The following is a 16,860-nucleotide window of genomic DNA, read 5'->3' as shown; positions in this document are numbered from 1 at the left end:
GTTGCTAGTGCTAGTGGGAATCAGTCCGCGTGTAAGTGTTGGTTTTGTGCAGGGTTGTTTTGGGAAGTCGGTGATAGCGACCGGTGGTTGATAGTCAGTGTCCTAAGTGGGGGAGAATTGGAAAATTATCCTGAAGGTCGATGGACATGAGGGTTGTTTAGCTACTTGGGATTCAGCAGTGGTTCTGTCAGTCAAGAGTATAGGCTGGTATGAGTATGTGGCAGGCATGCGGGGCGGGATACAGACCTAGAGCATTTGATGGTGGAGGGCCTGGGATCAGGCCAGGATTGAGTATGCGTGACAACCCGAAATTTCTAGTTTACACTCATCATTTTTATCAAAGTTGACTTCGTTTTGCTATCTTATAATGAAGTCTCGGGTCTAAAAGAGTGCTTAAAGCATAGTATAATTGAAATACGTGTCGGAGGATGGATTAGTTTGGTTGTAGCATTGGAAAAACGGGCCAAACACACCAAAACTGGTGTGTGCGGCCGCACACAGGCCAACCACACACACCTCCAGCCGCACACACCCTCCTATATATACTATCCTCGGTCATTTTGATCATTTCTTACACTCTTGCAAAGCTAGGACTCGAAAATCCTCTCAAGTATCATCCGGAAAGGTATCATCTTACACCAAGAACACCAACAACACCAACAACACCAAGAACATCATGTTTTCTGGCAGCACACACTTCTGGCAACACACCGGGCTACACACATGGCCGCACACATGTGCTGGCAGCACACCTGGCCGCACACATGGCCGCACACACACATATAGTGTGTATCTTGGCCATACACCTTCTTGTATAGCCTTATAACCCTTTATACAACCATATATGGTTGTAACACTTCAATATAAGTATTTACTAGTCCCTAAGGTGGTCCCAATTCATTAATTAGTTGTTCATAACACTACTTATATTCATATATGTGCCAATATATGCTAAATAGGATTCGCGTGTGTACTCAAGTCACCACTTGATACTTAGCAACTGATCCAACATTTTCATCAGGACCACTCGCTACAGGTGAGTTCATACCCCTTAATCAATGTTTTAACTATTTTTAAATGTTTTATGGGGGGATACAAGTAGAATAATGCTAGTAATTATATTAATCACATGTGATTAATAAGCAGCATTCCAATGGTTGGCTACTCATTAGCCGTTTTATCAAACAGTTTACTTCAAATGTTTTTCATAAACACTTTATGTGTTTAAAACTCCTTATTACACTGTACATTTTACTCCGTATGGTTTATTTCAAACTTACTTACAATTGTGATTCAAACAAATGTTTCCTTGTACTAAAGTTGTTTTATCAAACCCATGCCTTCAAAACGTTTTATAAATTGACATCAAGTCGATCTTTTCTTAGATAATAATTATGTTGAAAGGTTTTACAAAACTTGTTTTATGCTTTTATATTATAAATTCCATGCCTCTATATGTACAGTTATATAAGTAATGTTTAAAAGGCTTAGGAAGGCTATCCACCTTGTTTCCTTTTCCTCGATTTGGATGTGGTCTGATAGGATATCGGGTACCCGTCCGAAGGTCGTTTAAATATTAGTTATATATCATATGTACATATATAGTCATAAAGGTTCTCCCAGTCCATTTACTACCCTTGGATAGAAAGGGTGTACATCCATGTTCATACGTCCCAGTTAGATTACTAGTAAACTACCATATGAGTAGTTTAGGAAGATACTAGAACTATTACTAGAACGCAATACTATACAATGAGTTAGTTCATTCATGAATCATACTTTCTAGAACATTACAGTACATTACTATACTTGCTAGATAGAGAGCACATACACTACAGCTAGAACAATACAGTACATTACTATACTTGCTAGATAGAGAGCACATACACTACAGCTAGAACAATACAATACATTACTATACTTGCTAGATAAAGAGAATGTACACTACAGCTAGAACATTACAGTACATTACTATTCTTGCTAGATAGAGAGCACGTACACTACAGTTAGAACAATACAGTACATTACTATACTTGCTAGATAAAGAGCACGTACACTACAGCTAGAACATTACAGTACATTACTATACTATTACATAGATATGTTTACATGATTACGCTTACGTGAGTACAATTACATGATCATACTTACATGAGTACACTTACATATACATAGAACAGACGTCAATAGGTGCTATAGCATTGATCCAGTTCAGGATCTAACTATAACGAATGAATCACAATGCAATTGTGATAGTTATATCGAGTATACATGATCATAGTAATGTGGATGCTCACGACTTGCAGATATGCAGGGGTGGTGTGTAGGTCCCAAAATCCCTTTGATAGGGGAGCGTATAGCCTGGGATCTGGACATCACATTATACCTTATCCCTCAAATAAGGCAGCGGAGTACCGATGTAGTTATTTATTACAAATGCTACAGTACTTACAAGATTACCCTAGACTTAAGGTAATTGGTACAGATGTAGTTCGACAGTACACCATAGTACTACTTCATTTTCCCATTACATTCACTTCGTGAACATTCACACGACGTACGGTAGGGATGAGATTTAGAACCGGAAAACCGAACCGCAACCGGAACCGAACCGGAACCGGACCCGTTAGAACCGGAATATATAGAACCGGGTCCGGTTCCGGGTTTAAAAATTGGCTTTATCCGGGTTCCGGGTAATCCGGGTTTGGGTCCATTGGGTCCGGGTAAACCGGGTCTAAAATCCGGAACCGGTTTTTGGAACCGGAACCACTTTTAGGGCCGGAACCACTTTTTGTGAAACGTTTACAAGATGCATATCTTATTCGTTTCAACTTCAATTGACATACGGTTTTTTCCAACATGTAGTTTAGAGTTTGTACATGATTCTAGACTATAAATTTGTCATTTTTAGTTTTATATTCATTGACTTACAGTCCTCAAAAGTTGAGATACCAAAGCTGAAAGTTTTTAGTTTTTTAGTTATTTTGTATTTGGTGAAAGTTTTAAAACATGCATATCTAATTCGTTTGAAGTCGGATTGACATGTGGTTTTTTCCAACTTCTAGTTTACAGTTTGTACATGAGTTTAGACTATAATTTTGTCATTTTTGGTTTAACATTCAATGATTTACAGTCTTCCGAAGTCGGGATATCAAAACTAAAAATTTTCAACTTTTCAGCTATTTGTTTTTGTACTTTGTATTATGTGAAAATATTAACACAAGTATATCTCATTCGTTTAAATTCAGATTGACATGCTGGTTTTTCCAAAGTGTATTTAGAGTTTGTACATGATTTTAGACTCTAATTTTGTTAATTGTGGTTTCGTATTCAATAAGTTATAGCCCCCCAAAGTCGGGATATCAATATAAAAATTTTCAAAGTTCAACCCACTAAGTAGTAAGTAATTACCAAAAAATTCCGGTTTTTTCGGGTTTTCCGGGTCTAAACCCACTTTATCCGGTTCCAACTTACCCACTTTGATGTTTCCGGGTTTTCCGGTTCTAGACCCACTTTACCCGGAACCATACCCGGAACCGAACCGGAACCGGTTCCTATATACCGGTCCGGTTTCCGGTTCTATAAAATCCCGTTAACCGGTTCCGGGTTTTCCGGGTCCGGGTCCATCCGGTCCAGGTTTGGACCCACTTTCATCCCTAACGTACGGTAATGTAGAAACTATATTTTGGATGATGATAGTCAGATTTGGGAAAATACACACTCTTACAAGAGACACACACACAGCCACTAGACGCCTTGGTAGAAGACTACATTTATAGCAGTTAGGTCTTGGTAGAAGACTACATTAAGAGCAGTTAAGTCTTGGTAGAAGACTACATATAGATCAGTTAAGTCTTGGTTAAATACTCCCTGTTATAATAAAAGGAATCATAGGGATTTCTAGGGTTTTTCAAACGTTTATAGTCGTTTTACAAACATTTTCATACATACAGTTCATTTACATTTTCAATACTTACAATTCGTATACATACAAATCTTAAATTTCAAATACATACAAGTATTTACATACAAATTAAGACACTAAAATACTTATGATCTCACCATCTTCAAAGCTGATACTCTCTTTTAAAATTACTTGTATCCTCAGGTCATCATAGACAGGTACCGATGCAAGGATTAAGGAAGATGGAGCTCGTTCAAGACTCATCTTTCATTTTGATTTATACGTTAGTGTCTATTAGACATATCAAAACACTTGTATTAAAATTATATTATTAATGCAATGGATGATGTTGTTGCTTGTTTACTACTTTTCATTGTTGTGATACTGTACATGACGTCCTCCGCCCCATAACGTTTCCGCCGTTCAATGGTTTTGGGGTGTGACAGTATGTATGATGAAAATAGAGTTTGGAACTCTTAGAGGGCTAGAAAAGTATGCATGGGAGGATTTCCCAGAGAGATAACTCGGAATGATAAATGCTAGTTGAGCGGTCCAGATAGACTGAAGGCCGGTAGGTGTACCAGTCAGGCCGAAGGCTCGGAGGACGATCCAGCCAGACTGAAAGCCTTGGAGGGCAGTCCAGATTGGCTGAAGGTTCTGAGAGTGGTCCAGATTGGTTGAAGGCCTGGTAAGGTGGTCCAATCATGCTGAAGAATCTGCAGTTATTGTTAGATCGGTTCGAGGAAGTGGATTGAATATGTTGCGATGTGTTAGCATTAGAAGGTCTGGCCCCGAGTATTGATCTTGATTTTTCTAGATAGTGCATGGACTCGAGAGTCCTTGCGAGCAGATTCAGAGCATGTGTGTTGCATGAATAGCGGTTATGCTATAAAGGAGTGGTGTAGCGTTGGGCGAGCACCGTGGCACTTGTCGTAGTGACAAGGGGGCCAAGTAGATTTACTTGGTAAGGAAAGAGAGAGGAATGTAGCTCCAAGAAGGAGTGTCAATTCACGGAAGTGAAAGTAGCAGCAAAAAGTTATGATTGGAGTGGTCCAATTATGGTCATTGAGCAGCGTGATTGCAGCAGTGGTATGGGATCACATCCGGATTGGATGTCTGCTGAGGTCGCGGAAGGAATTCCGCGGGTGTAGAGCCAAGAGGCTCGGAAGGGATGCAGCGATGGAGTCTTGGACTCCCAGTTGATTCTGATCAAGGAATTGTGTATGTAGTGGTGGTTCATCCTGGAGGATGTTTGGAGGTGTCATCAGTGTGATGGGTTTTCCTAACCCGAGAGTGCTAGGGCTAGTTCAGCGTGTGCATGAAATTGCAAGAGGAGAACTCATGGGAGTTGCTCTGAGGCTGAAGAATGTGTCATTCTGTCAGCATGGAGTGGATAAAGTTGGACTCGGATCGGGAACCCGATGGTTCAGGGTTATATCTAGCTCGTAAGAGTCAAGTGATTATTGTGATCAGGATCGAGAAAAGTGCCATTGAGTGGTACTCGATTGATAAGTGTGGAGCCTGATAGGTGTGGTTATCAGAGGGTAAAGCCGGTGGCCGGCTTGAGATGGTGGCCAGGACACCGAAAGAAAGGAGAAAGTGAGTTTCGGGTTTCGATGGTTGTGCTTTGAGGAACTTGGTCTGGTTAATGCCAGGTGATGCAATGCGAGAGTAAATCTAGAGTTGAGTTGCCGCAGGCTTCGAGGACGAATCCTAATTTAAGTGGGGGAGAATTGTAACATCCTGGAATATCAAGAGTAAAGTCGTAGGGCTAAAAGTGTAATTGGGAAAGGACAACTCGGCGAGTCCACGAATGGACTCGGCGAGTAGGGTCGCGACTTTGGTCGCGTGTTAAGTGGCCAACTCGGCGAGTCGGCGGCTAGACTCGGCGAGTTGGTGCTGAGGGAAGAAAACCCTAATTTCGGAGGATGAGCCCTATATAAAGGACGTTATACCCTCTCCCCAGCCTCCTTACCTTCCCTTGAAGTCTAGAAACCCTAGAAACACGATTGTGAAGGATTTGAGTGCAATTGAGCCATGGAAAAGAGATTTAGAGGAAGATCTTGGAGAGTTAGGAGGCTTGGAGCATGGGGCTTTGCTTACATTCAGATTTCCTTACTGTTGGGGCTTCCTTTTGAGGTATTATCTCGTTCTTGGGTTGTTATTCATATGGATTCGTCATTTTTGGGATGTGTGGGAGGTTTAGCTTGTGGTATTTTGAGTTTGAAGGACAGATCTGAGGTTGCTACCTCATATCTGGAATGGAGGAGGTCTAGAGTGCATTAAAGTCGCTGTTCTTGAGTGTTTGGTGAAGCCATCTTGTCCCAAACCCTAGCCCTATAGTGTAAAATGCCTAGATCTCCTTGGATTCACGTAAAGTTTGCCACTTTACATGATGGATGGGTTGTAGGAGGGTAGATCTACGTTTTGGATCATTTGCATGGCCTGGAAGGCTTTTGTAAGGGATGAGACCTAGAGGCACTCGGCGAGTAGCTTGAAGATGGACTGGAACTCGGTATGTTGGAAGAACAACTCGGCGAGTAGGTTGAAGATAGCCTTAGACTCGGCGAGTCTGTTCTTGGACTCGGCGAGTCTGGTCGCGAGGTCTTAATCCTTCTTCAGGGTGAGCTGTGTAACAGTGAGTCAAGGGATGACTCGGTGAGTCGGGTGAGGAAGGACTCAGAGTTGTTGGACTCAGCGAGTCTCACGGTGACTCGGCGAGTTGAGTCGCGGATTGGGGAAATTCTGAGCATGGGGACTCAACGAGTCATTGGGTTGACTCGGCGAGTAGAGTCAGTCAGGAGGTTGACTTTGACTTTTACTTTGACCAAGGGTCGACTAGTTGATTTTAGGGGCATTTTGGTAATTGTTGGATTTTGTTTTGAGTTCAGAGTTTTGGTGATTGGCCAGTGTTGGAGACTGTATCAGTGGTCGGAATAGCTTGGGTTTATCTGTTCAGTCGGCAGTTGCGAGGTGAGTTATCCTCACTATATCAACAGGGTCTAAGGCACCAAGGCCGGCCCTTTATCGGATTGAGATCCGGGTATTTGTTGTTATGTTATTGCTTTGATATGTTTGCATCCTGGTAGTTAGGATGGTATATCTTAGAGACCTGGTTGAGGTCGGTATCCTGATATGTAGGGTGATGCTATGCTAGTGACCGGTTAAGTCGGTATCCTGGTTAGGATGATGATATGTTATGTGATCTGTTAGATCGGCTTGTTGACTGCAAATTGTTATATGATTTTATGTTTATGTTCACATGGTTGATGGACTAGGTTTGGGTTGAGGCGGGTCCTGCTTTGTGCTGTAGGCCATGATACCCAGGGCGGATCGGTTGTCCCGAAGGCCCAGTGAGCGGTCTGAATAGGCTGTAGGCCCCAAGAGGGCGGACCAGACGTGCTGAGGCTCGGAGAGCGGACCAGGCCGACTGAAGGCCTGGTGGGGGCGGACCAGTCATACTATAGACTCAGAGAGTGGACCAGGTGGATTGAAGGCCCGGAGCGGGTGGACCAATCACACTGCAAACTCGATGTATATGGCTAGACTCGGAGGGTGGACCAGTTGGACTGTTGGCCGGTGCGGTGGACCAGTCACACAGTAGACCCGAAGTGCATGGCTGTTCTGTGATCGGATATGATATGGCATGTTATGCGTGTGTGGTATATGTGGTTGGTATTTTGGGGATATCTCACTAAGCTTTCGGGCTTATAGTTGTGGTTTAATGTTTTTCAGGTTCTTCAGGAGATTGTGGCAAGGCGAAGGCGTGATCGTACCGCTCCTCATGTTTATGTTGTGATGTGATTCTGGGAATACTCTAAATAAATTGTATTAAAAACCTTTTTGTAATAATTCAATGAAATCGGGTTGTTTTTGAAAAATTTAAATTGGTTGGAATTTTTCAGTCGTTACAAGTTCTAAAAGAATTCGTCACGAATTGAATTTCAGAACTAAATTCTTTCAACCGGGGGAGACTATGACAACCGTCAAAATTCGACTCGGTTCTAGATTTGAATAAACGTAGTTACACGTATAGGCATGACACATACTAGACTTAGTAACTAGAAGTTAAGATATAACCTATTAGAAACTTGGAAACAATTAGAAAACAATGGATAATGTGCTTGGACTTCACATTGGTATGTGAATTCTACAACTACTTAACTATAGTGGCTATCCACACTCGGGTCATTCATTGACTTGAATACCATTTCATGAATCATATGCACCTATCATGCACTTGACCTAGTAGTAGAAATTAGGTCAAAGTCTCATAGAAACTTAAGTCAAAGTTGAAGACTAGGACTAGTATACTTGATTCTTCAATTACGCTTGAATTTCGAAATCACTACATAAACATCCAATAAAGCGGTAAAAATAAATTACAAATATTATTTCTACTTTGAATAAGAATTATGAAACTCAAAAATAATTAAAAAAGTCTCAAATTTTAATTAATTTTGATATCCAAATATTGATTAAATCTCAAGACCCTAAAAGCCATAAAAACTCATATTTATAAACTTTAACCTTGAAAATTCTATAAAAATAATTATGAAAATTATAATATGATCTTATTATAATTAAAATTATGAAAATTCATTTAAATAAAAATAAAATTTAAGTCATTAACAACTACCCTAAATTTATAAGTCAAAAATAAGGTTTCATCAGCAAAAACTTGGTTAGGGTGTATATTTTATAAAAAGTTTGATATTTTTATAAAAGAATTGAATTTTTTTATATAATTAAAAGAGAGGGAGGGGATTTTACACTCAAAACCGTCCACCCTCTTCCCATGATACTTCTCCTCTTCCCAAAACACATAATCACTCCTCTCTCACACTCCATCTCCTTCACTTCTCTCTCTCTCTCTACACTCTCTCTCACACTCCACCATTTACCACACTCAAACTCTCTCTTTCCCTCTCTAAAACCACGAAATTCTCCAGCCAAGAACATCTCTTAACCTTCAAATCTTCATCTTCTTGGGTTGTTCTTCATGGTAATCACGAAAATCCTTCAATCTCCTTCACTTTTCCTTCTAGTTTTAAAGGTTTTTCTTGCACTTGTCCTTCTTATACACCATTCTTTGTGAACATTCATGATCATAGCCATGAATGTCGAGTTTGATGATGATGGTGGTAGCATTTCACCCTAGAACAACATGCATGTTGTTTGATGGTGAGATCTAAGGACCAAAACCTATGTCAAACCCTAAAATACGGATTTTTACATGTTTTAGAGGTTCATCTACCTTACACATTCAAGTTTTTCCTTCAAAAACATCACTATGAACAAAATATATCAATGAATGGTCTTTAAACAAACATGCATGTGATTATCTTCAAGCTTAGAAGCTAGATCATCAAAGTATGTTGTTAAAAGTATTCAAATATGTTCATGAAGGATTTATTTCCAAATAAATATCTAAAACTACTTTTCTGACCAAATCTGATTTTTCCCAAATTTCGACCAACAAAATGAGATGTTCTGAAAATTTTCAAAAAATAATTCATTTTCCTCAAATTATTATAATTATTGCAATAATATACGACAATAAACCATATAAAATACTTTATGAGGTCTATAAATCCTAGGTAAATTCCTGGATTACACTTATGCTAAATAATGATGGCTCATGAAGTTTCATCGACTTTTGTTACTGTTTAGTGTGGTTTTTAATTTTCTTTTTGTTTAGCCTCAATAAACCATAAAGCTGCTTTAGATAATTTTAAAAGGGTATATAATAATTTTCACAGCTTATACTCTCTGTGAAAGACTTAGAAAAATACTTTCAGAATTTTTCTCCGATTTTTGTGTTTATAATGAACTAAAAACAGGAAAAATAGTTTTACTCATCCAAAATTTATGAAATTGTACTAGAACACCTTGTAGTACATTAGGATGCAACATAAAAAATTTGATCATTTTTCTCTTCTTTATACTATTTTTCTCCTATTTTCTAAGATTAAATAAACTTAAATCCACAAAATCATATTTCAGTAGATACAGATAACAGTGTTACAAAAGTTTTGGGAAATTTTGGAAACTGGTTTCTATTTATTTCAGTTTTTATTAGAATAAATGCACAAAAATCATAAAATTTGGATAAACAGTTTAGCAATCCGTTTTTATATTTTTTCCAGGTTATTAATATCTAAACCCAATAGTATAAAGAGTTTGGGTAATTTTAGAAACTGTTTTCTACTTATCCCCATTTTTATTAGAATAAATGTATAAAAATCATACAATTGGGTTAAACAGTTTAGAAACTCATTTTTATATTTTTCCCAGGTTAAGTATGTCTAACGATATTATTATAAAAAGTTTGGGGTATTTTCTTAACATATTTCTATTTTTCATGAATTTTTATATATTTAGAGAATTAAATATATGAAAAATGGTTATACATATCCATAATCCATGAAAATTTATCTAGAAGTGTTTTAATACATTTAGAAGCAAAATCTGAATTTTGGTAGTTTTTATTAACTATTTAGTATTTTGTTATGATTTTATGGTTATTCAAGAAACTAAAATCGTGAAAAATAGTCCGACAAATCAAAAATCCAAGAAAATTTATCTTGAGGTCCTTGACTTTAATTAAACTAAAATGCAAACTTTGAGAAATTTTAGAACTACATCGATTTTGTTTTTGAATATTTAATCATTGGAACACCTTTTAAAATGTTAAATATTAGCATTTCAGTAATGGGAAATTTCCACTTAAATTGTTATATAACAATTGTATCAAACATGATTGCTATTTTATTGCTATATTTGTCTATGTATGTCTATGCAACACTGAACATGAGAACTTATCGTCTTAAGGCCATTCCCTTAAACTTTTCTCTAACCATTAACTCTTTGAGCCAATGGTCATTGTGGATAGCGCTATTAGTAATTGACAACTCCTCTCTCGCCCGATTGCTGGAGTGCATGATACCATATAATCTATGGAACGATAACCATAAATCTTGATAGGGGTTCAGTCATAGGATTCGTTGAGAACTCATTGTTTGCTCATACGCATACAAACTCGTTACTTATTGTAGCAATAAACTTTGTATCTTATTATAACAACGAACATCTGTTACTAAATACTTATTTACTTGTTTTAGCAACAAACTTGGTGCTTCTTATAGTTACACACTTGTGTTCTCGTTGTAGCAATGAAACTTGATTACTCATTTTAGTAACCAACTTTATTTCCCACGAGGATATGAACGTTGCATCTCTTTTGGGCAACATACTTTATTTCTCATGATGACAACGAACTTTGTTTATACAAACTTATTTACTCATTTTGTCAAAACTTTGATTTCGATTCGTGAAACCAACATTATTTTTAAACTTGTGAACTCATCAACTATTTTTATAATTGACGCTCGTTTTACATGTTTTTTAGGAAACATCGAATAAGTGGCACTTAGGGACACATCACTGTTAGGAGTATTCGCATGTGTTGTATTCAATTTTCATTGTAACTTCTTTTAAAAGTTGCTCAAACCCATTGTAAAATTGTAATGATTTTTCATACTATGGTTGGTGTTGTCTTTTATATTTTGCTATGAAACCCTTTATACTACCACGCCTCTTTATTTTGCTTTAGCGGGGTGTGACACCAACCATTGAAGAATCGATATTAGGTAAAGTTTGTTGGTTTGGGCTAGGCATCCATCTTTATAGGTCTTGTTAGTGTTTATTTGTGTATTTAGGGTGTTTACGGTTGGGTGAACCGAAAACATGTTGTTTTCGGTTCATGTGGTGTTTGCGGTTGCAAGGGTGTTTGCGGTTGCAAGGGTGTTTGCGGCCGTGAACCCGCTTGCGATTCATTGTTCCCTATAAATATGTGTCAGTCTTGTAAGAAGTGTTAACGTTTGTATGTGTGTGTTCCATTCTACCAGATGTTTATAGCTAATAGAACGTGTACAATTTGGATCAATTCTGCTTCTACTTCTTATTTTTATTGATTTTAGCTTGTTCTTGTGTTTGATCATTAGTTGGTTCCAGATTTGGGGACTCACAATTGGGATCAGAGCCATACTAGTGTCAAAATTGTTCAAGTTGCGTTTTTGGTTGGAATGTTCTTCATTTTCATGATTGTTCAAGCCTGGTACTGAGTTTCTGCTGTTGATCGTGAATTCAAGGCCAAAGGAATCAAAGATCAGCTTGAAATCAGTTGTTTTCATCAATTTCTAGGTGTTTTTGTCTGTAAACAGTTCATCTGTTTACGGTTGTAAAATTGTTTTCGGCTGTAAAAGTGTCTTGTGTTTATGGATGTAAACTATCTTCGGCTGCAAAAGTGTTGTTTTCGATTATAAACCTTCGTGTTCGACTGTAAACCATTCATTGACCGTAAACTGCTTTGGCCAAGAATCTATTTCGGCTGCAAATGTGTGTATGGTCATAAACCTTTTGCGACTGTAAACCCTCCTTGAGCCTTAAACCCAGTTCTCGGTTATAAACCTCTTTATGGTTATGGTTTATTTACATGTTTTATTTTCAGTCAATTATGAAAATTAAAAAAAATGAAATCACAAAACATGTCAGTTCATCAGAAGTTGGACTCCATCATGGGAACCACTACCAGAATCCCTCATTTTCTGTCAGCTGAGGGATTCCCGGAGTGGAAATGCAGAATGGAGAAATACATCAGGGTGAAGGATTTCATGATATGGCGTAGCATTCTGAGTGGTCCACTTAGAACGACTACTACTCTTTAAAATGGAACCATTGTTGACAAAGAGTTTGCAACTTACACTGATGAGGATTCCGAGAAAATGGAGGAAAAATGGAAGGCTCTTGCAACATTGACAATGACATTGTCTCCGAAAACTACTCAAGGACTCCGTGAGTATGACTTAGCCAAAGCTCTATTGGAATCATTAATTGAAGTTTATGAGGGAAATGAAGATATAAAGCAAAGTCATTAAGACATGCTCTGATAGAAGTTCAATATGTTTACCTACATTCTTGGAGAATCATTGGAGGCTTAATTACAACGATTTATCACACTTACCACTGAGATGACTTTTGCTGGAATTTCAGTGCCAAGATCATAGATTAACAAGAAGCTACCCAACACTCTCCCAAAGTCATGGGACACAAATGTCTAAGTTATCAACAAGACAAAGGATCTCAACCGACTCATTCTTGTAGAAACAATGGTAATCATTAAAGTCTATGGTCTTGATGACAAGCAAAGGGAAATCAACCATGTGAATTCTTATTCTATGGAAAATATTGGGATTTCATCAAACAATGAGTTTTCATCCTTTACCACTCCACAAAATCAAGCTTTTGCTGTTCCACAACCATTGTCCCAAGTTTTTCCACCATCTATGCCTTATCTACATGCAACCTCTTCCTCAAAAGCCCATTTTACAACCTTTTCTCCCAAAGAAACCGACGAGAACATGGACTAGCCTTTGGCCTGGTGAATTGCTACAATGCCTATGTGGTTGGAGAATTGCCTCCTTAGATTTCTTTTGTTGATCTTATTCAGATTCACCCAGAGGATGTTGAAGAAATGGACATTACATGGCAAATCGCAATGGCGGTGTCTAGGGCTAAACAATTTGCAAAGAAAACCAAAAAGAATAATTAGGGAATGAATGTAGAGAAGAAGGTAGGACTCAAAAAAGGAAAGTCGAGGTGATTTGACTGTCACGAGCCTGGTCATTTTTCTCATGACTGTCCAAAACCTGATAGAACAATGAATCTTGAAAGGACAATGGTGCCGGTGGGAAACAACAGGCAAGCTGCTACAAGCAACGAGACAGCAAGTCTGGCGGTGGTAGCTTAGTCATTTGATTGGGAGGATCAAATTTAGGCCCTAAACATTTCAGGACCTGAAAATGCTCTTTTGGCCTAGATCAGTGAAATCCCTGAGGAGAAAGTTGAAGAGGATCCTGAAGAAGAGATGAGTGAGTTGTAGTTTGCATTCATGGTATCTATTACCTCTAAGCCTGAGAAGAAAGAGGACAGTTAAACTTCCTCTTCTCAAACCTGCATTGATGCTGTTAAAGTTTTACTTGATCAAATAGAATTATTGCGTAAAGAAAACGAGGACCTAAAATATGATGGATATACAGTTAGGAAGGCCCAAAAAACCTTTAAAAACACAACTAGAGGCCAAAACTAAAGATTTTAGGAAATTACAGGAAGAGTTTAGCAACAAGTGTGGCAACTACAATTTTATCAAGAAACAACTGCCACTGTGACTGACGAGCTTGACACATTAAAAATTCGTGTGATAATGCTGATTTTAGTTTAGAAAAATTTGATGTTTCAAGTGAGATAGTCGAGACTATGATAAGAAACAAATGATATGGAAAGATAAGAAACAAGTAGGTCTAGGGTATGTGAGTGTCCCTTCTCCTTTCAATCACAATTACACTACTATCCCTATGACCCAGGAAGAGATGGACAGAGATGAACATCTTGTGTATGGCAAACCTACTATACCTATGACGGAGAGTAGTGCTAGGGAAAAGGATACTAACATTTTTACTTGCTGTGCAGATTCACCACTAAGTCATGGCAAGCAGGCAGCAGAAGAGAGAGTGTCTGATAATAATAGTGTTTCCAAATCTGATCTTTCTGTTTTAAATACTGATGCTTTTGTTCCTAAATCTGAAATTGAAGTTTTGGTTTGTGATGATTCTGTGTCAAAGTCTGATGATTCAGTTGTTTTTGTTAAATGTGGTGATGTATTTGATAAAGCTGATGTCTCTGTCACAAACACATCCACTTCACCTACACCTGTCACACAACTTGAAACTTGAACATGCACTTGTGGGAGGCGTAAGGGAGTCAGTAAGAACACTAGATCAATAAAGAGCGGTAGCAATTTTTATGCTAAGAAACAGACATGCTTTAACCATGGAACTGCTGGTCATATTGAACGCAGTTGTCCAAATCGAGCATTTGTTCCTTTTCATGCACAGAGAAGAGAGAACGAGTCACGATGAAGATCTCTCATTAGAAAATTCTCGAGATCTGCTCGTTCTCATGATGATGATTGGAATGTCAATAAACACATAAAACAAGCTGAGCTTGAAAAGAGTAAACAAGTTTTACATGAAAATACACCACATACTTTCACAAAACCGAACATGGCTAAGACAAGATCGGGTTCGTCAAAGTCTTTTTCTGGGTCTTCGGCTAATTAGAGATGGAAACCCAAACGATCGAAACCAAAGAAAAATGTTTTAATATAACCTATACTTGTTCCTAAACCTAAATAGCAATAGGTGCCAAAGAATTTAAATGTCCAATCATCTCAGTCTTCTGTATCTGCGTCTGATAATAAAACAAATTCAAAAAGTGAAAAAGAAATTTATGTTGCTAAAAAGGAAAAACCCAGTGTTTCAATGACCTGGGTTCCGAAAACTAGTTAATCCCATGCATCGTCCATGAACAACTACAGAGGAATGTCGTTAGACCCTGGTATGTTGATAGTGGTTGTTCCAGGCACATGACAGGAGATATCTCCTAACTGCATGGCATTAAAAATTTCAATAGGGTCTATGTTTCTTTAGCGGGAGGAGAAGGCGGGAAGATCGCCAAGAAAGGAACTGTCACAAACAGAGTGCTTAGCTTTGAGAACGTCAACTGTGCTCCCGAGTTAAAGCATAATTTATTGAGTGTCTCGTAGATCTGCGACAAAGGCTATTCAAGACACTTCATTTACAAAGAGTGTCTTATCTTGAAGCCTAGAATCGTTATTCTTGAAGATTGGATCTTGGTGAAATCGAAGAAGGATGGAAATGCATACATCATAGACATGAATCATAATATATCGGATCAAGTCACATGTCGCTTCTCTAAAGTCTCCCAACACAATGCTATGCTTTGGCAATGTCGTCTCGGCCATGCGAACGCCAAGAACCTGAATCGTCTTGCTAAAAACGAGAGAGTGTGTGGCCTCCCTATCAAATACTTTATTACTTTTGAAAAATGTGTGGCGTGTGCTCAAGGAAAACATCATCACAAGCCCTATTTGCCAAAGGCTATCAAGTCAATCAGTAAAGTTCTCCAATTGTTGCACATAGATTTAGTTGGTTCGGTCAATGTTCTCAGCATTAACAAGAGCTCTTATTGCTTGGTTGTGATAGATGACCACTCATGGTTCACATGGGTTTTCTTCTTATCTAAAAAGAGTGGGAACATTGATTTAATCAAGAAGTTCATTGTGATGATTGAGAATCAAACTAATGAGAAAAGTGAAGGCACTCAGAACAGATAACGACATGGAGTTTAAGAATGCAGGTGTGGAGCACTTCTATGCCGAGAAGGGTATATTGTGTCAATATAGTGCTATTCGGACACTTCAACAAAATGGAATTGTGGAAAAGCAGAACCGTACTTTGATGGACGCCACAAGGATGATGCTCTTTGATTCTAAACTACCGATCTTCTTTTGGGCAGAGGTGATCAGAACTGCCTGTTACGTCCAGAATCGTGTCCTGATGAACAAAGCTCAGATGGAGACCCCATATGAAATTATTTACAATCACAAGCCATCAATTTCTCACTTCCGAATATTTTGATGTGCTTGCACCCTCCTTAACTGTCACACCCGAAAACCAAGAACGGTAGAAACGTTCCGGGGTGGAGGACGTCATGTGAAGTATCATAACAGTGTAAAGTTGTAAACAAGCAACAACATCATCCATTGCATTAAATGGTAAAGTTTTAATACATGTGTGTTCTTTCATAATGTACAATCAATAAAAATGAATAATCAAAATATGACGAGTCTTGACTGTGCTACGTCTTCTCAAGGCCTAGACATCGTACCTATCTAACTGGTGACCTGAGAATACAAGTTATTTTGAAAGCGAGTATCAGCCTAAAGCTGGTGAATTCATATGTATTTAAGTTTCATTGTCTTGTTTGGAAAACTGTCACGATTGTCTGGCAAATCGTTAAATGTAACAATTGAT

This window comes from Lactuca sativa, chromosome 3 (assembly GCF_002870075.4).
Source record: "Lactuca sativa cultivar Salinas chromosome 3, Lsat_Salinas_v11, whole genome shotgun sequence".
Classification (NCBI taxonomy): domain Eukaryota; kingdom Viridiplantae; phylum Streptophyta; class Magnoliopsida; order Asterales; family Asteraceae; genus Lactuca; species Lactuca sativa.
Note: the sequence above shows the minus strand (reverse complement) of the source record.